Source organism: Sycon ciliatum, chromosome 12 (assembly GCF_964019385.1).
Source record: "Sycon ciliatum chromosome 12, ocSycCili1.1, whole genome shotgun sequence".
Lineage (NCBI taxonomy): Eukaryota > Metazoa > Porifera > Calcarea > Leucosolenida > Sycettidae > Sycon > Sycon ciliatum.
Window position 1 is genome coordinate 21,258,944 of NC_088654.1, and position 27,173 is coordinate 21,286,116.

Genomic DNA, 27,173 nt, shown 5'->3' on the forward strand with positions numbered 1-27,173 from the left:
TCATGGCGCTTTTGTCGGGCGATGCCTCGTGCCTCGCCAACGGCTTCTTGAACAGGATTGGCCATGCCCTCTGCGATGGCCACGATGCTCTGCGTGTTTTGGTCCGGACTGATGGCTGGAGAGTCTCGGACGCTCACGTTACGGTGGGCGTCGATCAGGTTCACCATTGACGCCGTGATGGCAAGTGATGCTTGATGGTCTGCCTCTGCAGACTTTGCTACCATCGGGATAGCCAGGCCCCCGAATCTTGTCGGGAGGGACAGAAGCTTTCTCAGCGAGCTGTCAGCTGCCATTCCCTGGCCCAAAAGAGCAGGAAGAAAATGATAATCCAATGCCTCATCTAGAGGGGCCAGGGTGACAGAGTTTATCGATGAGGCTCTCAAATGATACGACCATTTGGACGATAAGCCCTTTGTTAGCACAGTGTAGGCGGCCTGGGGTTGCATTTCGGCCATTGCAGTGAGATTCATCAGCTCCCGTCGCCAGTTGTTGACGTACCTGTCTCCGACACGATGGCAATAATCTTCATCGCCAATGATCCCACCAAGATATTGATGACCCGCCGCCGTGACGCAGACTCCCGTCCCCTGGAACACTTCCTCAGCCCGGTCCAGGTACTGAGGCTTCACCAGGAGAGTTGTCTTGGTGGGATTGGGATTGTATCCATACTCGGGTCCGATGATGTTCACATCTTTCCAGTAGCTGGCGAGGGAGTTAATATCACCGCCCGCTGCGTCGTCGTCGGCATACCACTCCTGGTCGACATCGGGGTTTGCCTCCTGCAACCTCTGCACTAGCGGTACAGTTGCTACAGCATAATAGGCCATGGCCAGTGGATCGCCCTGACAAGTTCCTTCTTGGGAGAGAACCTCGCCGCCACCAGCCACAAACAGTCTAGTCTTATCCGAGTAAGTATTCTGAAATATTTTTCCCAGAGCTGGACAGATCCTTGGAATATTGTGAAGTGCTGCAGTGCGGTTCAGGGAGTTAAATGCATTTGTTGCATCCACGAAGAGAACCGCCTCTGTATCATCACGGTTGAAAATCTTGCGCATAGCGTGTACAGCAGCTTCGCAGGCAGACGGCACACCCACACAGAGCTGCATGGGGGCGACAGCACGTAGAACGTCGGGCTTGATCACAGACATTACTGCCCGACCGATCAGACGACGGAACACTTCGCCGACCGCAATAGGGCGAACACCAGACGGCTTCTTGGCCAACGGGATGAGCCTAGATGCGGTAAATGCACTCACATCGGAAGCCGGTATTGCCTCTGTACACAAGCACTGCGCTGCGAGCGCCAATGCTCGACAGAGGTGATCAGATGCAGCTTTGTAACTGGTGAGCATTCTACACCACCCATCAGCATCAACACCGGATGGGCCAGAAGAACCCTTCATCTGTCGAGACATCTTGCGAATTAACTCCGGCGTTATCCTCTGGAATAATATAGGGTTGACTATTGCTGCATCGCCCTCCAGTACTACTACTACTACTACTACTACTACTACTACTACTACTACTACTACTACTACTACTACTACTACTACTACTACTACTACTACTACTACTACTACTACTACTACTACTACTACTACTACTACTACTACTACTACTACTACTACTACTACTACTACTACTACTACTACTACTACTACTACTACTACTACTACTACTACTACTACTACTACTACTACTACTACTACTACTACTACTACTACTACTACTACTACTACTACTACTACTACTACTACTACTACTACTACTACTACTACTACTACTACTACTACTACTACTACTACTACTACTACTACTACTACTACTACTACTACTACTACTACTACTACTACTACTACTACTACTACTACTACTACTACTACTACTACTACTACTACTACTACTACTACTACTACTACTACTACTACTACTACTACTACTACTACTACTACTACTACTACTACTACTACTACTACTACTACTACTACTACTACTACTACTACTACTACTACTACTACTACTACTACTACTACTACTACTACTACTACTACTACTACTACTACTACTACTACTACTACTACTACTACTACTACTACTACTACTACTACTACTACTACTACTACTACTACTACTACTACTACTACTACTACTACTACTACTACTACTACTACTACTACTACTACTACTACTACTACTACTACTACTACTACTACTACTACTACTACTACTACTACTACTACTACTACTACTACTACTACTACTACTACTACTACTACTACTACTACTACTACTACTACTACTACTACTACTACTACTACTACTACTACTACTACTACTACTACTACTACTACTACTACTACTACTACTACTACTACTACTACTACTACTACTACTACTACTACTACTACTACTACTACTACTACTACTACTACTACTACTACTACTACTACTACTACTACTACTACTACTACTACTACTACTACTACTACTACTACTACTACTACTACTACTACTACTACTACTACTACTACTACTACTACTACTACTACTACTACTACTACTACTACTACTACTACTACTACTACTACTACTACTACTACTACTACTACTACTACTACTACTACTACTACTACTACTACTACTACTACTACTACTACTACTACTACTACTACTACTACTACTACTACTACTACTACTACTACTACTACTACTACTACTACTACTACTACTACTACTACTACTACTACTACTACTACTACTACTACTACTACTACTACTACTACTACTACTACTACTACTACTACTACTACTACTACTACTACTACTACTACTACTACTACTACTACTACTACTACTACTACTACTACTACTACTACTACTACTACTACTACTACTACTACTACTACTACTACTACTACTACTACTACTACTACTACTACTACTACTACTACTACTACTACTACTACTACTACTACTACTACTACTACTACTACTACTACTACTACTACTACTACTACTACTACTACTACTACTACTACTACTACTACTACTACTACTACTACTACTACTACTACTACTACTACTACTACTACTACTACTACTACTACTACTACTACTACTACTACTACTACTACTACTACTACTACTACTACTACTACTACTACTACTACTACTACTACTACTACTACTACTACTACTACTACTACTACTACTACTACTACTACTACTACTACTACTACTACTACTACTACTACTACTACTACTACTACTACTACTACTACTACTACTACTACTACTACTACTACTACTACTACTACTACTACTACTACTACTACTACTACTACTACTACTACTACTACTACTACTACTACTACTACTACTACTACTACTACTACTACTACTACTACTACTACTACTACTACTTGAAATGGAGATGTGAAACACAAATACAGCCATGTAGATGGAGCAGCAATGCAATACAATGTCCAAAAACTCAAGAATTCATTATCATGGGGCAATGTTGGGCAAATGTCTGTCAGGTACTATCACGCTCAGGCTGCCCGCAACCTGCACATCGTCGTGAAATTCATCCTGTTGCGGCGGTATGACGATCTTGAACCCCGCAAACAGGTGACTGCCCATCGCATAAGGCAGACTGACAGCTTACAACGGAGCTGACCCATGATAACCGATACGTGTAGGTCGACGTTCTTCTCAGCAATCAGGCATGCCAGTGTCTTCAGTGCCATTGAACATTCTCTGCCAATCATGCCCGAGGTAGAGGTAGAAAAAACTAGCGGTGTAAACGTACCTCTGTCAACTGCTGTCACCCGCTCTCCGTACTGGCGCTTCTTCATCCGTTCATGCGTTCGGAGCTGGCTGATGACTTCCTGACGCGACAGCAAGCTTGCCTTTGGGTGTGTTACCCGGATGTCGAAAAAGGCATCTTGCTGTCTCGTCCAGAAGCCACAAGCCCGGATGTCCAGGCGGGCACCTGCCGAGCGGTTGGCTGTCCTCCCTTGGAGCCGCTCACCATCATATGGTAGTAGAGGCGGTTCCACCTCCACATCCCGGACCGCCTCACGCATCACGTCAGCCAACAAGTCCCGGATCTCATTGTGGCGTGCCATGGGGTAGCCCCCTGCCGGACACATCATCGCATGGTCTATTGTGTTTGCAGCACCACATACACAAGTCAGGGGGAGTCCGTCAGGCTGCAGGCCGTAGCGGATGCAGAACGCATCTCGGAAATCCGATTTGTTCAGCACCATCTGCATTTGGGACGATGGTTCCGCCGTTACCCAAGATGATACGCCCTTTTCCGCGGCATTCTCCACCAACAGCGCCTGTGTTGCTGTCAAATCCGGGCGCAATTCGCTAACGAGACCCGTGGCTTGGGCAGCTTTCTCTCTGCGAATACGCCCGGCCTCCTGCCGGCTGAGGGCTATTGCCTCGTTCAGCTGGTCTGTTTGAGTAGTTTCGTTGGTGCTTGTTGGATGTTCTGGTGGTCTTATGCAGGCCGCCACAGGAGCCACAATCTGTCTGGATGCAGAAAACTCTTTCTCGGCCTCCACCGAGGGCACAGGGATTGCCATGCCACCAAACCGCGCTGGTAGCGATAGCAACTTTCTCAGTGCCGACTCGTCCGAACACGAATGGCCGCTGAGCGCTGGCAGCAGCTTGTCCGTAATGGCGGCGTCGAGACGGGCCAGAAGATGCGCAGGGCAAGATAGGACGCGCAAGTGGTACCGCCACTTGGACACGAGGCCCTTTACAAACACCTCGTACGCAGCATGTGGCTGAGTGGTGGCCACCTCCGCCAGGCGATCAACCTGCAGCGTCCACTTGTCGATCAAATCTGTGATATACTCCTCACAGAAGACCGTTGTACCGAGTGCGCCGCCAAGATAACGAGCACCCTCGGTCACAACACGAATGCCCGTGTCCCTGAAAAGCTGGAGTGCCAGGGCCGAATGCTGCTCCTTGACAATTAGTGTTGTCTTGTTCGCGTTAGGGTAGTACCCATACCCAGGGCCATGCTCCAGAATCCCATCCCAGTACTGCCTTAGATTGAGGAGCTGTCCGCCACCAGCATCGTCATCAGCATACCATAGCTGCACCACGTCGGGGCAGCACTCTGACAGCTTGTCTATCAATGGCATCATGGCGACCGCGTATATCGCCATGGCGAGAGGATCACCTTGGCAGGTACCCTCCTGACTCCTTATCTCTCCACCACCCGACACAAACAGGCGGCATGGACTGCTGTAGGTGTTCTTGAACACCTGCCCCAGGGCAGGGCAGACGAGTGGCACGTTGTGTAGGGCTGCTGTGCGGTTCATAGCGTTGAAAGCGTTGGTGGCATCGACCAAGAGCACACCCTCCACCTCCGGCGAGACAAGCATGTCGGTCATCGTATGCACGGCAGCTTCACACCCAGACGGAACACCAACACAGAGTTGACGAGGGGCTGTGGCGTGCATGGCGTCATACTGAATTATCTTCATCACAGCTTTGCCTATTAGTCTCCGGAAAACCTCCCCAACAGCGATAGGGCGCACCCCCGGTTGCTTGTCCAGTGGGATGAGGCGGGCCGCAGTGAACGAACTTAGCTCTTCTGGTGGGACTTCCTGGGTGCATAAGCGTTTTCCTGCTTCTGCCATTGCCGCACAGAGCTGGTCAGACGCCGCAGCGAAGCAGGTCAACATGCGTTTCCACGCATCAGAGTCCAGGCCCGATGGACCGGCCGCTCCGGACATTTGACGACTTATCTGCTTGATCAGCGCTCCTGTGAGCCTGGCAAAAAGGATCGGATCTTGAGGGGTAGCCGCGTCATGCCCCTGCAAGAGAGCGTCATCCGGAGGTACAGCAGGCTGGGGATGCTTATCAAGCAGAATGTCACGTACTGTTGAACCTGGGCTGCCGCTGACAGTGTCGCTCATTGACAACACTCCACCCGAGCCACTGGAGCAAACCATCCGAATGGCTGACTGCGTTTTCCCAGAACATACGAGTTTTGAAAACAAGGTGTCGTCAATTTGGCCTGACTGGTCGACGTTCCGGGTATGGTGTGCCGGAAGATGCGCCTGGATGCATCGGCATTCACGCAGCAGGGTGTTGATGTCTCCTGACTTCCAAACAGCAAGTCGACGCGTCAGGTGAGTTCCGTGTTCGGAGGAGGAGCCCTGTCCGTGCGGTTTCTGCAACAGGAGGTGGCACGCGACAGCTATTGATGTCCAGGCTCGTTCACGGTTGGGCGCCGCGTCGGAAAATATGCGAACCAGTCGTGCAATTTCCTCAACAAATTGCTTCCCGGCCGCTCCGAAGGGAACAATAAACAAATTTCTCCTCCAAGTCACACACTCTTCATACGCCCCCTGCAGGCTGTCTGGTTGACCCTCAGGAGCAGTCGGCAAAGGGCCCAAATCGTGCGCCGCTTCTGTACTGGAGTTGTCTCGTGCCGGCTGCTGTGGCTGGGGCTGACTGGCCAGCGGTGTAGACGGGGTGGTAGACGTTGGCCGCTGCGACACGGCTGGGATCGGAGAGTCTGGATGCTGCGACGCCTGCCGCAACTCCTGCATTGACATCTGTGAGCTGGCCTCAGGCTGCGATGCATCGGTGGTTAACGACTGCGTTGAATCGAGAAATGCCAGAAGATTAACGTCCGCAGTAGAAGGCAATGATTGGCTGCATGCCAAAGCAGAGGCTGATGCTGACTGGAGGTCCTGTGTCCTCGTAGAGGCTGTACTACTACTACTACTACTACTACTACTACTACTACTACTACTACTACTACTACTACTACTACTACTACTACTACTACTACTACTACTACTACTACTACTACTACTACTACTACTACTACTACTACTACTACTACTACTACTACTACTACTACTACTACTACTACTACTACTACTACTACTACTACTACTACTACTACTACTACTACTACTACTACTACTACTACTACTACTACTACTACTACTACTACTACTACTACTACTACTACTACTACTACTACTACTACTACTACTACTACTACTACTACTACTACTACTACTACTACTACTACTACTACTACTACTACTACTACTACTACTACTACTACTACTACTACTACTACTACTACTACTACTGCTACTACTACTACTACACGGATTTTGTTCATTTTTTACACTCTTCGTAGCATAAAATACTGTCCTACATGCACATGTACACAGCAAGGTGACCACTGGTGCCCCCATTACATTTCGTCATGTCCCAGCGACTTACTAGTAATAGTATCAAATGAAGCTTGGCCTACCTGGATAGTGGGCTCTACATATTCCCTGCTAGGTATTGTTATATAATGGAAAATGTCGATTGGTCAGCCCATTTTATATCGTTATAGGGGTAATATCGTTATAGCAATATTGTTATAGAGGTAAGGCATTGTATACACAAGTCAATGGAGTGATTTTGTTTGGCAGAAAAATATCGTTATAAGGGTAATATCGTTATAGAGGAAAAATATCGTTATAAGGGTAATATCGTTATAGAGGTTATCGTTATAAGGGTAGGTCGACTGTAACAGGAAAACAATATATTCGTAAGCTACTAAAATGCCCTCATATGCGGCAACATGACAATCCCATCCACACAGAACATCAAGGACCCACATGAATCAGGGTCGTCACCCATTGCACCAAGGTACTTGGTCCGCGTCGGCAATATTGTCGCGTATCTTTTAACAATTTGAACTTAGACTTTGGACAGCAACGCGTGCACTTGAGGTGATAAAACTTGGTATGATGGAAGGTAAGTTATAGAATGAGAAATTTATTGTCCAAGGAAGGGTTCATACTTGTTTGGGTCTTCCTCGTCGGTGCTCTCGGCCATGGTGTCAAACATTTTTGCTCGGGATCGACTCTCTCGCTTTCGCAAGCTCATCTCTTTTCCTCTCAGCTGCCTGGCTATTTCTAAAGGGAAGTCGATCGTGACGGCTGCCTTCTCTATAGGACTTCACATGGGCAGCACGATTACCTGTGTGATTCAAATCAGTCGCCGTTCTTTGCAAGATTTTATATTGAACGACGGCGAGGCGTACAGTACTTTTAAATCTCCGTGACGATGTGCTGGATACTCTGAGCGTCGAGTGGGACGTGAAGGAGCTGCGATCCCAGCTAGGCAAGCGGTGTCCGAAGTGAGCAATCTCAGCCGTTTTGCATCATGAAACTGATTCCGAGTAGCAGATTCCTTTCTTGTGTGTCGTGCTGCTCTTGCATGCGCAGTGTGACAAGATGATCTATTTTCCTGCGGTGTGTTATCAATCAGAATCACACACCCGTTGCTCTCGAAATCAACTCGAAATCTAGCTAGACCTTTCAGTAACTAGTAAACTACTTCCTCCGTTAACAAAAACTTCGTGATGGATTTTGATGGATATGAAAACGCTTAGAACAGGTCAAGAACTGTTTGTATCGACTGCAAATCACTGGACGAAGGTGAATCAGCCTATGTACAGCGTCTTTACAAGAGAAACTGTTGGCGGAATGAGCAGAGAGATCAGTTTGCGTCGCTTTCGCTCGATTCATTTTCGACCTGCGTCGCTGTCGTCATCTTCTGCACGCGAGTCGTCATCTGCTGTACGCGCGTCGTCATCTCTCTCGAGTCGTTGTTCAGCTCGTGTCAGCCTTGCCTCGGCTTCTTTGATCACACACCGCTGACCTTGATGTCACCGTCGTTCAAGTAAGTTGGCTTTCAAGCTGCGTGATCCGCCTGGCGATTATTCGTTTCCACCAGGGAGTCGTGAAAAATATTTTTTGACTCCCTGGTTTCATCTTCGCTCTCCAGAACTCCACGAAACGAGGAGTAAAGGCGCAGCCAAACTGATTCCATTTTCTCTATTGGATACCAGCACTGAACGGCAGTGGCTAGCAAGTCCAGTCGACTTTCTTTAGCCACGAGACTCGCATCGGACTGCAGACTTCTGAAAGAATGCATGGCCATCAGCATTCGAATCTGGGCTTTGCGCAGGTTGAACAAGAACTAAATTACTTGAGTTCAGAATTATTTTCATTGAGCCGTGCGATCGGAGCAGCTCCTTGTTCACTCGCTCTTTGTGTGGGCTCGCTGCTCTGCTTTATCGCTCTCTATCACTCTCCAACTTACTCAGTGCTAAAGTAGTAGAGAGGCCAAGCAGCGCAGTATTCCCACGGAGAAGTGGTATTTCAGTTTCGCTCGCCATGACTGTCATCACCCATGTTTCCACAGCGCAACCATCGATTCCGCTCGGCTTGTTGTGAAAGGTCGCTTTCCTTGCATCGTACCTCTGTCAAGGCATGCCAGGGAAGGCCAAGAAAGTAATTGCGACTCATTTCACGGCAGTTTGTGCCTAAATCAGCCCCTCAAAATTCCATCACGAAGTTTTTGTTAACGGAGGAAGTACCTTGATAACCGAAATTGGCATGAAATGGGCAGCCAAGGGAGCATTGGCGTGAAAGGCGACATAACAACAACGCAGAAAGATAACGAACTTAGAAGTTGCGACTTCGGCGGTATTAGTCATGAAGATGGTTGCTCCAACGGGAGCACACTCATCTTGCCGAACTTGACACTTGACTGACTCATGACTGCCATCCGGAGCACACGAGGAGCACGTCGCACCTTGCGCTCGGCAAACCTGAAAGAAAGCACCACTCCCTGCCCAATACACAGTGTTTCGGGGAATTCACCCCTCATCAGTTGAGCTTGAGTAGGCTGAGGAAGATTGTGCTGGTAAAGCACCACTTTTATACTGCTCTCCAGGCCAAACCATCACCAGGGATACGAAATTACAGAGACGCTTTGTTTCCAGCGCGACAAACACCTCGTGAAGCCCCAGGTAGCAGCACGAGTCAGAGTCGCTCATGGAATTGTGCTAAACAGACGTTGAGTTGTTGGAGGTGACAGCATTGTGAATAGCTACTGGCTCTCAACGTCTGTTTAGCTACCGCGTGCGACCTGAGCCGGGCGAGCAGCCGTGCAGTATGGAACTGTCCTCAAGCCAGTCACGTATTTCGTATCTAAGACACGGGCTAAACTGTAGCTAAGCCACGGGCTAAACCGTATCTCTTCTAGTGATGGGTATAGTCCAGACACCATTTGGAGAGCGTTGTGACGATGTATGGGTATTGTGGATGGCTACAGAGAAATGACATTACCCAAGGGGATAGTAAAACATTGAAACCATATCCTTATTGTTTGTCTCTTTCCCTCAAACTAGTGAAGATTTATTGAAAAGAAACGAGACTATTGACTTTTTCCAACAGGTCAGGAGTCACGAATGCCTGGTATGACAAAAGCATTGTCCCATCAGATTCAACAGCATTAAACAGCGGCAGCTCGGACAGAAAGACTGTTTGCAGCAGTTTCAGCAGATTAACATTTCCCTTCAAGTCAACTTACACAGTATTTAGGCTGACAAGACCTTGAAATACTCCCTCCTGTATAGTATCCAGTTGATTATACTCCAGAAATCTATACAAGGTGAAGAGAAAAAAGACACACTTAGAAAACCTTCGGGAAATTCCGTTGTGAGTCAGAGTTTCATGGCTGAACCAATCACCAGACAACGATAGTGGAGTAGGAGACAGCGCTGGTATATCTAAGTTTAGAGAGGTGTGATAATAATACTATGATAGCGGGAGGAGTAATCGCGTGAATGTATACAGGGACAGGCTATATTTCAGAGGCAGATGCGGTTGGTGCAGGTCTAGCACTCGTAAGCAAACGCTAAATCTCGCTCACACACTAGCACACTAGCATGCGTACGCACACAAAAACACAAAAACACAAAAGCACAAAAAACACACCCACACCTACAATCACTCACATACTAACGCGTGCACATAACACCATGTACCACACACACGCAAACACAAACACACATCCATACACACACACACACACACACACACACACACATACACACACACCTACAACACCCTAACTTGCACACGGACATACGCATACTGCTGGAATATGCCCCCCTTGCGTGGATGGGATCAGCCCCCTCACACCTGGCCATGCTGGATGCTGTCCAGCTCCGCGCCCTAAATGTCATTGGCCCTGGTACCATTCTTTCCAGCCTCCTTGTTCGGCGAAAGGTCTCTTCTCTCTGCCTACTGTACAAACTGATGTGTGGCCGTGGTCTGCCTCAAGTTGCAGCCATGTGTCCCCCGCCGGCTATACTGCCACGTCATCGCTGCAGACGAGCAGCCCAAGCACAGCACCATCCTCACCAGCTTGAGCTGAATCTCTCGCCACGAGCTCCTGATTATCTTCTGCGCTCTTTCCCATACTGCATTGTGCCAGTGTGGAATAGACTGCCACAGGCAATTCTGGACAAGCAGCCAGCCCTGAAACACCTGCAGACCTTCAAGATTGCCGCATACCGTCACCTTAAACAGAGTGACTGGTGCTCTGCTCATGACTGGTGCTAGCCATGCACATGTATCACACTGGCCTGCCATCAGTGGACACAAATCATTATGTTGACCCTCTTCTAAAAGTAGCATTATGGTCATCGCGACGATATGCCGCGGAACTCTTTCTCTCTCTATACTTCTATCTCTCCAACCTCTTTCTCTCTCTTTCCCTCACTTACCCATCTCTCTCCCTTTCTTTCTCTCTCTCTCTCTTCTTTCTTGTGCACTCTCTTTCCCTCTCTCTGTCGGTGTGTGTGTGTGTGTGTGTGTGTGTGTGTGTGGGTGTGTGTGTCTCTCTCTCTCTCTCTCTCTCTCTCTCTCTCTCTCTCTCTCTCTCTCTCTCTCTCTCTCTCTCTCTCTCTCTCTCTAACCAGCGCAGCTCATGTCGCGCCTACACACCCATTGTTGTTTCTTTTGTTTCGTCTTCGTTTTGTCTCCCCTTCTTCTGTAGGTATGTGCAATGTGATAAAAAAATAAAAAGAAGAATCAGTGCAGAGCTTACTGGAGTACACCACCTTAGAAGCAGAATTTCTGGTGACTGACTCCGAGACAGCAAAAGGTTTCGGCATCACCAGCAGGCAAGACCACCCGCCTCAGAGATGGTTGCTGCGAGAAGCCGCGCACATTCGTCACCAGCAGTCAACCAAAGAAGGTTGTGTGTGTCGTTTGCCAGGACCACCATAAGGCTTAGCAGTGCATGTCATTCAAGGTATCAAGTCCTCAGAAGCGTTGGAAAACCACAAAGGGCAAGAGCCTGTGTTTTCGGTGCCTCAAAGCTGGCCATGGAGGAACGTGACTGTTCGTGAGGCGAGCACGTGGCATCAACGAGTGCACTAAGATGCACCACCGCCTACTGCACGGAGCACCATAGGGAACGTTTGCGTCGAGCCCAGGCACTTTAAGTAGCTCGTCAGGCGAAATAGCACGTCATAGTACATTTTAGATCAGCGGGAAGAAGATGACGACGTCCACTAATTTATTATTATTATTTTTTATTATCTTTATTCTCACAGTGGCCGTAGCCAATAAGAGAAAGACAGTACTATGTGTTATCAATCAGAGTGGGTGCAACAAACCGGGAGAAGCAGTGGCTAGTGGCAGCCGTGGTTAGGGTGGTTCGTTTAAGTAAAGACGAAGACGGAAGTATATCCATTGCGAGGGCAGGTAGGCAATAGATGTTGATTAAGATACTATACCTAGGCTGGGCTACAGCGGGGGTTGGAGCATGTGCAAATTGATGATACTATGATCGGAGTAACTTCTCTTTTGAATGCATTTATTTCTCGGAGGGAGTAACAGTGTGGTGGCAGGTGGTTGTACTGAGTGCATGCTGAGTACAAGGGTGAGCGTTGAAGGCGGGTCGAGGGGGTGATGGGGAGGGCAAAGACTCGATGACGCCTCAATTCTTGGCTTGGTGGCTCGGTAATGTAGCCTGAGGTCGCAAGCTGGATGTTTTTTTGTTTTTTGTTTGTTTATTTAGAGTCGAAGAACAAACAGGCAAATTTGCCTAATTACATGATATCGACTAAAAAGGAGAATAAATTATAAAAGGCCAATGAAGGTAATGACACTGAGTAGAGTGGGTAGTAAAGTATTACGTCATTGTAAAAGCCAGTTAGGCCAGTAAAGGAAATAATAATACAGCGGGCAGTGGCATTACTGAAAAGCAGCATGTGCTGGGAGGGATCGCATGAATCGGTGGTACTGTGGGATTTTCCTGATGTCGGGCTGGAGCCTGTTCCACAGTGATACACATTGGAATGAGGCAGAATGTGTGCCAGCGGATGTCTTAGTGACTGGAAATTTAAGTGCTCAATTTCCCTGACTACGTGTAGCACGGCCGGCATTAAGAGGACTGAACATATCGGTAAGCAATGTGCTGCATTTACCCTGAAGGCAGCGCCAAGTGTAGCCAAGAAGCTTGTGGCAGTACATAACTTCTAGCGAGTGCAATCGCAATTGGCAATACAGCGGCGCAGATGGGGATGCAAATGGAGCGTTGTAAACACAGTGGACTGCGCGCTTGAGTAGCCGCTCTAGGCGCTCGAGCTGATGTGAGGTGAGGCCAGCAGAGAAACAGTTGCTAGCATACAGGAAGTCAGGAAGGATCAGGGACTTCAGGTACGTGATGCGGCACGGGAGGGGCATGCAGCGCCTGTTTCTAAACAGGACAGCTATTTTACAGGCAGCTCGCTTGGCGATCTGGTTGACCATTGTGGTCCACTTGAGATCTTGGTCCATGTGGACACCAAGATACTTTGCGGATTCTACTTGTGCCAGTTGAACTCCAGAGCACATAACGCTGACACGAGGATTCACAGAACGATGGGCAGGGATGAACAAAATCTGGGTTTTACTCTCGTTTAGTACCAGGTTCCTGCTGGCAAGCCATCTGGCCAGGTGTGTAACTGCAGAAGACATACTGCGTTCCAGCTGATGTTTGTCCCTGCTACTAATATAGAGCATGATGTCATCTGCGAACTGAACTGTCCGCACACCATACGGTTGCACTTCAGCTGCCACACCACGGACATAGAGGACAAACAGCAGAGGACCAAGTACGGAACCCTGGGGCACACCACTGCTGGGCTGGAATACCTTGCTGTGCTGGTTCCCAATGACAACTCTTTGCTGCCGGTCACTTAAGTAGTCTGCCAGCCAATTCAGCACACTTCCACCAACACCAATACTGAAGAGGTCGCGGATGAGGGTGCCATGTTGAACCTTGTCGAATGCCTTCGACATGTCAACAAAGGCGGCGCAAGTTGAGAGTCCGGAGTCTTTGGCATTGGCAAAGGCCTCTTATGCCATCACAACAGCATCCTCTGTTGAGTGCTGTTTCCGGAATCCGAACTGGCAATCTGGGTAGAGGCTGTGGGTAGTCAAGAATTCAGTGAGTTGCGAATGTACGATGCGCTCAAGGATCTTTGAGATAATAGGCAACAGAGAAATTGGTGGCCTTAGTAGGGTCGCCGCTCTTGTACACAGGGGTGATATTTGCAAGTTTCATGGATAGTGGAAATCTCCCTTCGGAAAGTGACTTGTTGAAGATGAGAGTTACTGATGGAGCTAAAAGGTCAGAGCATGCTGCTAGTACAAGAGCAGGTACGCCATCACTGCCCGTTGACTTTGTCGTATCTACACTGCTGAGCAACTTGCGTACACATGCGATGGATACTGGCTTGAAACAGCAGAGGTCAGTACTTGCATGCGGACCAGAGGGGATGGACAGCACCTTTGGGCGAGTCGCATCTGTGACGATGTCCGCAAACACTTGTCCGATGTTATCCGGGGGGCATTGAGGAGCAGTGTGGGTCCGTGTTCTGCCTGATACCTGGTTAATCACTCTCCATGTTTGTCTTGGCTGACCTTCCGCATTGGCAAACTGATCCTGATAGTAGCAGGCCTTGAGTCGTCGGTTAAGCTGGTTCACATCACGTCTGGTCTGGCGGAAAGCTCCACAGGGTTGCAGGTGCGTAGCCATTTGCGGTGGGCCTGGTTTCGACTAGATATTGTGGCCAGCAGGTTTGCATCCATCCAAGTAACATGTTTGCGTGTTTTGGTGCGGCGGGTCCTCAAAGGAGCATGTTTGTCTAGGATATCCAGGAAGTTCTGCAGCCATCGAGTCCACATCTCATCACACGATCCATCCAAGGAGCACAAGTTTGCATCCACGAGGTCATTGCGAAGCATTTCCATGTTGATGCCTCGGAGGTGCCGAGTCTGCGGTTGAGCACTCTGGGGTGCACAGTCAGCAGTGGTTGCCAGGGTAGAGATGACAGCCGAATGGTCACTAAATGATACTGGGGAGACAATGGTTGGGGCTCTGCACAGCAACGTACTAAATACTAAGTCCAGGGTGGTTTGTGATCCCGTAATTCCGATTCTTGTGGCCTGACTCACACTTTGTGACAGTCCGAGGGTATTCGCGATGTCAGATAGATAGGAGAGTTGACCACTCTGGCAGCTATAGTCAACATTGAAGTCACCACAGATTATCACATCCTTTGGCTCCCTCATCGCACGAGTGAACGTCGCTTCCAGGGCCTGCCAGTAAGACACTCGCATATGAGGTGGCCGATACAGACAGGCAATGAGACAAGGCTTCGGCTTGGCCTTCACCTCTACCCAGCAGCACTCAATACCCTGTGTGGCAAGATCTGGCCGGGGGTGGCATTTCAGTCCGACATCAGTGTATATACACACACCACCACCCAAGTTCCCGCAACGGTCTAGGCGATGTAGGGTGTAACCTGGTATGGACATTTCTGCTGTTGTAATGGTACCATCGAGCCAAGTTTCTGAGACAGCTATTACATTGGGCACACAAGTAGAGGCCAGTTGCATTAGATCCTGCAGCTTCTGGCGGAGGCTGCAGATGTTCAGGGACAGTACTTTCAACGTGGAATGTGAACTAGCCATGATCTAATAGATTGTTGGTGGTCTTTTCGCATCTCTTTAGCTGGCATGATAGTTGCATCAAACTTGGTCTCGGTCACAACAGCGATGTCTACATTGTGGTGCGTGACAGTGTGGACAAATTCTCCAAATTTGTTTGCTAAGCTAAAAGCATTAGTCACCAGGAGGCGCAGTGACTGGGTCGAGGAGGTAGGTGGTGCTGTGGGTGTTACATTATAGTTGTAGTTCTGCATTTTTTTTTTTTTTTTCAAGTCACGAATAGACTCTGGCAAGCGGACTAAATCGTGAGCCTGGAGCTAGATTTGTTGGTTTCCGGGAATCCTTCTTCTTCCCCCCAGTTGCCATCTCTGGTGAGGACTCAGTGCTGGCATTCCTGCCTCGTCGTTCAGGCGTGAACCAAGTGTGGATCGCTTCAGTGTTGATGTTTGATGCCACTTCTGATAGGAGTCTCTCTGTCCGTTCTAGATCTCGCTCTGCAATGTCTACTTCGACGTCCGCGAGGGGAGTTCTGGGGTGTGCTGTCATGCTTGACAGCGATCCCTGTGCGGTCGACATGTCTGGCTCAGTATCTGTGAGGTTGTTCAACGCTGAAGTAACGTCAGTAGTCCCCTCATCGACTTTCGTACTTTTCAAATTCAAATCCGTTGCGAGCACTTCAGTGCTGACTGCGGGTTCTCCAACATTTGACCCCACAGGAGTTGCACTCGTACTACATCCAATACTCGAGAGAGTACTCGGGCTGGTGCTGGGCCTTCTGCATGCTGGAGCGTGCCGAGTCTGGCGACTCGTTTTGGACTCCGGTCTGTACGGTAAGTTCACCAGGTTGCCCTCCGACAGTTGCAGTTGCGCTTGTTCTGGTGTGCGCGGTTCGCTTGGCGTATGTCGTTCCTGTGGCGAGTTTGCAATCTGCAGCGATGTGTCCCGGTTGGGAGCATTTACGACAGGTTGCAGGCTGGCCGTCATAACGTACACGAAACAAGTTGTTCGTAGATGTTTTCACATACGACGGAATCTGCATGTTGGGGCGAAGAGAGAATGTGGCGAAGCGGATACCAGTGGCAATGGCGAGCCCTGACTTCGTCTTGACAAATCCATGACGAAGAGGCCCAACGGCCGCTCCAAAGACACCCAGGCTTTCGATAATAACGTCGTCCTGGACCCAGATAGGCACATCGTAAATTTGGATTTCCACGGAATCAGGCACCAGTTGAGTGACGCGCACTTCCACTGACATGAGATGGAAACCGTTTCGGCAAAGTCGTGTCAGAGTGTCTCGGGAATGAAACGTGGCCTTGCAGCTCAAGTTACTGGTCAGCTGCACGGATATCAGGTCGGAGTAGCCATGTTCAATCAGGGCTTCAGCAACTTCGAGGGTTTTCGTGTGCAGTGGAACGTGGAAAGTCCCCGTGTTCCTCTTTAGAACTTTCGGAGAGACCGAATTCCACCTGCGATTTTCACCGGACGTGGGCATTTGGAACGCTCTAACTATCTACTACTTAATTTTAAACTATCCAGCCCCTACCCTGCTCCAGACCGGCCTGCTGCCGGCTGGCTCCTACAAAACCTGCGAAAAACTACGGAGCTCAAAAAAAAGCTAACTGCACTATACAACCTGCGAAAACTTGTCCTGGATGTGTGTCGGGGATCGTTTGACAGCGATGATGAGTGCAAAGAGTAGCTGCTTGAGCTTCCGGCGGGATTGGCCAAGTGATGTGGCGGAGTAATGAACTGTGGTGCCAAGGACTGAAGAGGGGGAGTTGGAGGCAGAGTTTTGCTGACCGCCGTTGGAGACGTTCGAGGGTATCTTGTTGCTGAACATTCATAGCTGACATAGCCAGAGAACCATATTCGATAACGGGGCGTATATACGTGGTGTACAGTGCTGACAGGGCGGTGGGTGAAAGACGTCCACGAATCCGTCTCCAGAGGTGGAGAGTGCGCGCAACTTTGCTCTCGATGTGCTGGATGTGGGCATTCCACTTCAAGTCGGCCTGATTGATGATTTTTTATTTTATTTTTTTTATTTTTTACTAGAGCTACGTAAACCCGTCATGTGTGAGCCATGAATGAGGGGAGTGGTGGCGTGGTCTGGGATGCTCTGCCGACCTTGGGTCTCGGCTTCATCACAACCAGGCACCCAGGTGTCGCTGGCTCTGGACTCTGTTCAGTGTTTTGGGGAAAGCACCGCACAGTGTCATCACGACCGTCTTCGTTTTCAGGTGCCAGGTGTCGAGCCACGTAGCGGCTTTAGTCACACTGGACTGGAGCGCTCGCTCTGCTGCCGCTGCTGATTGGTCGCTAGCGACTAAGGCAGTGTTGTCGGCGAAGAGGCTGCTTCGTGTGGCTTGGGAGTTGCAGGCTGCTGGTAGGTCCATCGTATATACGAGGAATAGCAGCGGGCCGAGTACCGATCCCTGAGGGATTCCTTTTAAGTATCTGTGCACACGAATCTGCTGTGTGTGTGACTCTGCGTGTCAGCTTTGATATCATTCCTGTGGTTCCATGCCTGGCATGTACGTCTGAACCATCCTGCAAAGTTTGAATGACGTAGGTTGAGCGATCGCTCGGCGAAACATACTTTTTGAATATCTCTTCATAGTATATCTTCCACCATTGAAATTTCGAACTTCTTGCTGAGAGGGGTGGCTTGCAACCTCGATATGGCTTGTTCCAGGCATGCTTTGGAGCCATCCCCTGTTGAAGTAGTGGCGGGGATCTGCCCTGCAACTGCTACAACAAAAAAATATTCGATCTGAGAAAGGGTGAGACCGCGAATCTCGGTTGAATATTGGGTATTTCAAGCCTTTTCACGACGAAGATGGAGTTCTTTTTGGAGATGGACGTCGCTGCAAAGGACATGGTGTCCGACTTCTGGCGTCTGGTGAAGCCAGGGATCATTTGTCCAGTCAAGTCGGCAGCCTAACCGTCGGTAAGCTTGTGTTTGGATCCCGTTCTGCTCGATGTGGTAGATCACAAACAATTTGATATCGCACAAATTGATCTCAGCATTGTGCGTACGGTATTTTATATTCAGAAAATCCCAAAGTGTCTCGGTGTGGCCGCCTATGCCACGAGAAACTCCAATCAGGCTCCTATGTCCTCTGCCTTCATGATTGAATGTCCACTTTGTTTGAACAACGAACACAACAATCGAGGACGGCTTTGCAATGAAAAATACAGCTATACTGGAGCTGAAAAAAAGAAGGAAAAAAGTGCTCAGGATGAGACTCTAGTACACGCATACTCTCCCAGCAGGTGAAACGCATTTTTTTTGTGAAAAATGCGTGTCGCCCACTGACCAGTAATTTCGTCTGACGGGCAGCCGCCGTCTGGAACTGAGCCTACAGCAACGGGTGACGTCGCAATTAACACCATGCTATCAACGAGGCAGTTGTCGACTCCAGCTGTGGCTATGAGGACTGTGCCTGTTACTGTAGAAAACAATGGGACAACGCTGCAAGTTAAAGGGGAAGTGCATCGATTTTTCGAGTATGGTCCAGAAGAAAGACAATTTGATATCGGTTCGAATGGCATATCTCTCGCTTCCATACGATAAGCCAAGCTTGCCAAATCGCCAATTGTATACTCACGTTGCCATAGCGACCAGCGCAATGATGACGTACGAAAGGCTTAGCTCCACCACAGAGAAGGTCGATCCCAGCAGAATTTGGTCATTTTCAATTGGTTTATTGAATTCACTACGTGAAAGAGGGGCTGTGTTCAATGCTGTTAGTGCAGTGAACTGTTTGTTAGTAGTCCTCTCGGTTGTGTACTGGGACGTGACACCGACAGGAGAAAGCTGGAGTGCGGAGACACCAGCAGACAAGCGAAAATAGTGACGAACAAAATGCTGAAATCTTGGTTGGGACAAATCAGACGTTCAGCATTTCCCCCAACCAAGGACCCTGCCGTTTGCTCTTTCCACTTCCTGAAGATGAATGTGATGCTTCCTGGCGACTCTCCTATCTCTCGTAACATCTTCTGAAGCCAGGTAAGGCGACGGGTGGTGGAGATTGACAAATGAAATAAGGTCGTAGGTTTGAAAGTTTGCTGAAAATGTCTCGGGAGAGACGGCGAATTCCAAGCATCTTGTCCTGGAGGAAACCATTTCCTAGGCACAGTCAGCCTAGGGAAATGCGTGAGAAGGGCGACAAATAGTTCACTGCACTAACAGCATTGACCACAGAACTTCTTTCACATCGTGAATACAACAAGCAATTCAAAATGACCAATTTCTGCAGTGATCGACCTACTCTGTGGAGGAGCTAAGCCTTTCATACGTCATCACTGCGCTGGTCGCTATGGCAATGTGAGCATACAATTGGCGATTTGGCAAGTTTGGCTTATCGTATGGAAGCGAGAGATATGCCATTCGAACCGATATCAAAATTGTCTTTCTTCTGGACCCTACTCGATAAAATCGATGCACTTCCCCTTTAATGCTCTCGTGGATGATGCGAGCACCAATTCGTATGTTAGCGCACGTGTCGCCAACAAACTTGGTCTCTCGGGAGATGACGAAAACCTGTCGGTCAAGGTGCTCAGTGGACGGACGGAGGTATTCGGAACAACACCAGTGATGCTGGTGTTATAGAGTTTGGATAGCAAGACACATGTAATGCTGAACGCCTACACCACCGACTCAGTGGTGGGTGCCAGTAGCGCTGTCAACTGGCAGAAAAAAAAGCTGGCCGCATTTGAGCGCCATTCCATTCCCAGCTCCAGCGAAACGGGGCCAGATTGATGTGCTGATCGGTCTCGATTGTGCAGACCTGCACTCATCTCATCAGGAAGTACACGGAGGTCCAGGAGAACCTATCGCGCGGCTAACAACTCTTGTATGGATGTGCGTTGGTAGAATTCACCACAGAGCCATCTCGGACCCCAGCACATGCCTAACGCCAGCAGCGCCGAAGGATGTCCACGCCAGCCTTGCACAGCTGTGAGCGATCGAAGAGTTTGGCAAAACCAGTCCGCAGCAGCCCATCCTGTCGTCGGAGGACAAGGAAGCGCTACACGCCACACAGCAATCATTGAAAGTAAGTTGACGGGCATTATGAAGTCAGCATCCCTTGGCGAGACGGTCGGCCGAATTACCCGACAACTTCCTAGTTGCCATGAGGCGTTTACGCTGAACAAGAAGCGCCGGAGCCACGACGCAGCGGCTGTGGCAGCCTACAGCAAGGTCGTGCTCGACTACGTGGCAAAGGGATATGTGAGAGAGGTGCCGGCTGAGGAACTAAAGCCTGGACAACAGTGGTTCCTGCCTCGCTTTGCCGTGCTCCGACCCGACAAGGCCACAATGAAGACACGATTTGTTTTCGATGCATCAGCGAAGTGTGATAGTATAACATTGAATGACACAATCCTGCCGGGGCCGAAACTGCAACATCAACTGCTGAGCGTTCTCACCAATTTCTGCCAGAAGCCGGTTGCACTCATCTGTGATATCGCCGAAATGTACCTGAGGATTGGGCTAAGCGCAGATGATCGGCCCTACCACAGGTTCCTGTGGCGCGGTATGGATGAAACGGCTCCACCGCGAGTCTACGAGTTCCAGCGACTCGTGTTTGGGGCTAACGCGTCACCGTTTATTGCCTAGTTTGTGTCGCAGGAGCATGCCCTGTCGCATCAGTCCCAGTTATAGTTGGCAGCCGAGACTATGTAGTCATTATCATATATGGAAAATTTAATTGATTCTGCAGTGGATGACGATGAGGGTTTGGAACTCTACACACAGCTCTCGGGACGCTGGAGGAAAGCCGGCATCTACGGTAGGAAATGGCTTTCTAATTCCCAGACGATCATGGCCAGGTTTCTGAAGGAGGATAGAGCCAGCCAGATTGACCTAGATTGTCCCGACCTCCCAAGCATTAAGACGCTTGGGCTGCTATGGTCAGCTACAACCGACTTCACCTGCAAGCCGATTGTGCCGGAAGCCCATCATGTCTCCAAGCGCTCCCTCCTGAGCGCCATGGCCAGCGTGTTCGACCCACTGGGGCTTGTGGCCCCTTTTGTTGTACAGGCACGGATGCTGGTTCGGGACATGTGGCTCCACGGCAGCGACTGAGACAACCCACTTCCAGACAAGCTGAAGAACCATGTCACCGATTGGTATGCTGACATCACCAGTTTGTCGGACCTCCAAATTCAACACTGCCTGCAGAAAACCGGCAATGGCAAGCTTGTCAGCTGCCAGATCCATGTGTTTGCGGATGCATCCGAGGCAGCCTATGGAGCAGTGGGTTATTTGCGCTGCACATACAGTGATGCTTAGGCCTCGACAGCCATTATCTCCAGCAGATCACGCGTTGCTCCCCATGCGACTCTGTCAATTCCTAGGTTGGAGCTGTTGGCAGCATGTTTAGCCATTCAGCTATCAGTTTGGGCCTCTGATGTTCTCCACCTAGCCATCCAGGATGGAGTGTTATGGACAGACAGCCTCAACGTGCTCTACTGGATCAGGAAACGCGCACGTAGCTTCACCCCCCCCCCCCCCCAGTGGTCCCATTCTCCGACTAAGCAGAATCCCGCTGATGTTCTGTCGCGTGGAACAAAAGCCTGCACTCTCCTTGGCAACACCCTCTGGTGGTCAGCTCCGGAATTTGTCCGCAAGAGTGAAGCCGAGTAGCCGGCTCAACGTGTTCCGGAAGTGAAGTCGACAGCCAACCTGGAGCAGAAGATTTTTATGGTGCGCTTTGTCTGCGTAGACGCCGAGACCTTTGAGGTCGCCAGAGCAGCCTTGCCCCGCCACCACTTCTCCCACATATTCGGGAATGTAGTGGACGTTCGTATAGAAAAAAGGAAATGAAAGAATACTACCAATGCTCCTGTAGCAGTAGCCAACGTCATGACGGTTGATGATGAGGAGGTGACACCCTGGAAGCTCGACCCAGCCTGCTTTTCCAGCCTGTGACGTCTTGTTCGACGGCGCGCATGGGTAATGCGGTTCGTCGAGAATTTTCGCGAGATGCCAGAATGCTGTGAAACAGGTCCATTGGCTGCTGACGAGCTTGAGAGCAGCAGATCTGCTATCATTGCGACAGCTCAGAATGAAGCATTGAATGAGTATCGCTTACTGAAACCCGGCAAGCCCATTCCAGTGGCGAGCAAGCTTGTGAAGCTATGACCTACGTTCATGGGAGACCAGCTACTGTGTGTGGACGGACGATTGAGGAACGCCAAGATCCTAGAAGAGACGGCCAGGTGCCATATTATTCTCCCGAAGGGACACTGGGTGACTGAGCTCATTGTACGTGAAGCCCACGAGGAGAGTAGCCATGCCGCAGGAGTGACTCACACCCTAGCCATGTTGTCACGTCGTTATTGGCTGCTTGGTAGACGAGAGGAGATCAAGGCGTACGAGAAGAAATGCAATCTGTGTCGACAACGAACGGCGACACCAGGTACCCTGATCATGGCACCGCTACCAACTGTCCGCGTGTCATTGCCGCTAAGAGCCTTCTCGCGCATTGCAGTCGACTACGCTGGGCCATTCATTCCCAAGCAGGGTCGTGGCCAGCCATGGGCTAAACGGTATCTAAGACATGGGCTAAACAGTATCTCTTCTAGTGATGGGTATAGTCCAGACACCATTTGGAGAGTGTTGTGACGATGTATGGGTATTGTGGATGGCTACAGAGAAATGACATTACCCAAGGGGATAGTAAAACATTGAAACCATATCCTTATTGAAAAGAAACGATACTATTGACTTTTATTCATCAACAGGTCAGCAGTCACGAATGCCTGGTGTGACAAAACAATTGTGTCATCAGGTTCAACAGCATTAAACAGCGGTAGCTTGCACAGAAAGACTGTTTGCAGCAGTTTCAGCAGATTGGCATTTCCCTTCAAGTTAACTTACATTTTCTTTACGTTGACAAGACCTGTAAATACTCCCGTCTTTAAAGTTCTCAGTCCATTACGTTCCATATATCTATTCAAGGAGAAGAGAAAACAAACAAACATTTGTCATACATTTTAATGCATGACATACTCACCACATCCAATTGACACAACGGATACTTGGCCAAAGATGTGCAATTACCTAAATAGCTTCTATACAGTGCTGCAACGGCATAACTTCACATCACTTGACATGGTTCCAAAAGGTCACGCTCGCAAAAAGTGCAAACTGCAAAATGACCATTTCACCCTCATTTTACGCTGTTTAACCCTTTGTCCTTTCGCCCATACTTGAACCGTACACCTGTGTACGGTTCAACCCACGCATGTTCAAAGCGACCTGGAAGCTACGTGGATCACCCGATCCACATGAAAATTCACGTGGACACAGCCTATGCTATGTAGAGGATGATACACGGGTCGCTGGGGCTAGTTGCCATCATTGAAAAATTTCAGGAAATCAAAGTCAAAGTTTGCTTGCGCCGTAACTTCCGACATGGCAGCACGCAGGTCGCTTGATGCAGATGAAGCGCTTGTTCGAGGATAGCTGGAGTGACCCAAGCGGCAATCCTATGTCCTCTGATGAAGAGAACGAACTGGACGAAGCCTTAGTAGAAGGTGTTGATTCTGATTTTGATGACGACGCGGATTATGATGTCGTAACCGTCGACCCAACTGTCGGACATGTCGACCGCTCCGATTTGAGCGCAGGATCAGCAGAACAGCACTCATGTGGTGAAGAGAGTGTACCACCGCCGTGTCTTACCCGTTGTGGAGCAGCAGGGTCAGCTAGAATGCCGCAGCACGAGGAGCGGGAACGTAGTCCGATCCCAGAGAGGTCCAGATCTCCGTCACCTGCGCGCCGTCAAACTCATGGTCGACAGCCGCGCAGAACGAGGAGAGCAATGTCGAGCATGTCGCCACTGGCACCCCTCTGGCTAATGCTCCGTGTTTGCCCAACATGCCAGGGGTGCTACTCCAGGTCATACTTGTACAAATTGAACATTATTATACATAGAAAAGAACTTGAACTTTGAATTTTGCCGATTTTTGCCAAAAAATCATTTTTGATACTCTTGTTTAGCCACGCCTATCTGAGGAATTCAACCCAAACTGCATTTTTAGTTCACAATTATCATAAGCTTTCAGGAAAACATAAAGTGTACATACAAAATATCAGCTGCTTGGGAATGGTGAGTGGATTTGTTGAAGCAGGTACCCCTCACATACATTTTGGGCAAAAGGACACAGGGTTTTAAGGCAAAAATTAAAATTTCACCAGTTGTAGTCTTCGGGGTGCTGAGTCGAATGGTCTTGGTCCGAGAAAGCTGAGACGCTCCCTTCCTACTTGAATCCCAATCGAACTCGCGCACTTCCACCGAAACTGGGTGACTGCGCCCTACTAGATGGGGATTTGTATGCAAAATGTCACTAAAAGCGACATTTCGTTCTTATAAAAGCACGGATGACCGCGATTGGCCCATATGTTGTAGTCTTTTGGACGCTGAGTCGACTGGTTTTGGTCCGAAAAGGCTGCGATGCAGCGTTCCTCCTTTATTCCCAATCGAACATGGTTGAACAAGTGGTCACGTGCTCCTGCGTACACCAGTCACCTGGTCACTGTGCCTGCAGGGTACAACTTACTAGCCTGTTTGACATTTTTGGGTGCAGTCCTGTCACTCGAGTTGAACTCGAGTTGAACCTTGGCGTGAAAGTTGTCGCCTGCTGGCGTGGTGACCAGGTGATTTGGGCCTTCAGTAGCCTTCAAGTGCCGAGTCCACCGTCGCTTCCATAATACTGTTTAGCATGAATTAGATATAAACAATTCGAGGGTGATAACACTTTCCTTCTGTACACACAACACTGGCTTGTACACGTGCATGAAGATTGCCTCTACAACGTTACGCCACATAATATGAGTATGACCCGCACAACACAACACAGGGAAAGAAGAATCTGAGTATGAATGACAACAATCAAGGTGACCTGCCAAATGCCAGTGCACTGCAGATTTCTTGCCATCCACCTCTGGGTCACAACAAAAACTTGACGTCACCAACTTCATCGCCATCTGCTTCATCCACCGACATCCGTGTTTGCTTTTGGTCACCTCCTCCCTGCTCCACCGACTCAACCCCATACTCCTCGTCCTCCTCTTCTTCCTTTGACTGCCGTGCTCGCTTCTGGTTGCCTCCTCCAACCAACTCAATAGCCCACCCGCCGCCACCGCCAAAGAAGACAGTTTAGTCCACAGATGTACGGCGGGGTCATAGACACATCGAGCTGGTAGCCATTGGTCATGGGTTTGTCTGTGACGAGCCGACTGTTGGTGTCAGAGCTATGTCATCGCATGTTGACTGTGTATCCGCCGCCACCATATCTTGTTCCACACCAGGTCCTCTAGTCGTGGATGTTATTTCTATGACTTAAGAGAGCATATATGAGAAAACCAGAACATTTGTGCAAGTCAATATCTCCAATTTTGCCCAAATTTTGTAGGTAAATTTCCTTTGGGGTGTAGATCGACTGTGCAAATCCCGTGGGAAATATTCTGAAGGGAACCTAGAAATTGGCATACCACTAAAAAATTGGTCGAAAAATCACATGATTCATGGAACTACAAATGAGCGACGCCACAGCGTACAATAAAAAGTTACAAACAAATCTCCATCAAGCCAACATTGCCTCACCTTAGAAGAGTTCTTGGGGCAGCACTGCGTAGCCACGCCAGCATCCCAGAAGACGAGGGCCATCATGCATTGATGCAACAAATGGTCGTCTTGAAAATAGCAAATTGCGAGTGCTGATAAAACAGCGAGCTACGTCCTCAATAAGCAAAAACTATACACCGGCAGATAGTAGACCACCTATTCTAGGACTGAGGACATGTCCCCCATCATCCTTTTTTGGGTTTTCCTGAAATAAACAATTTTGAATTTTTCCACTCCACCATGCTGAAATACGTCCAAACTCATACCTGCGCAGGAAAGCTCGCCCCTCCGAGACTTCTAGTCAGCCGTTTCTACTCCAACACTCCTCCCAAAGCCGCAGAACAAAGTGTACTGTTGACTCTGACAAGGAAAAGCAGCGGTGATCACTTGTCACTCCAAACGACAAGCTTGTCCTCGCACAACCAACATTTTCCGGTGCAACAGTTGTTGCAAAAGTGATTGAATTTTTGCGTGTAGTTTTTGAATTTTACGGCAAGAGGAATGATGAAATCACGTGCATCGAGACGTGAAATAGTGCTTTCTGGTTTATTACACAATTCACACGGTCACGATCGTTTCTGCGGTGCTATTCGGAATGGACCATGATGGAGGAGGTAAGACGCACTATGTTTCCTGCATGCTCTGCTCAGAACCTGCAGTAACTATCGTTCGAGCGCTAGCCCTA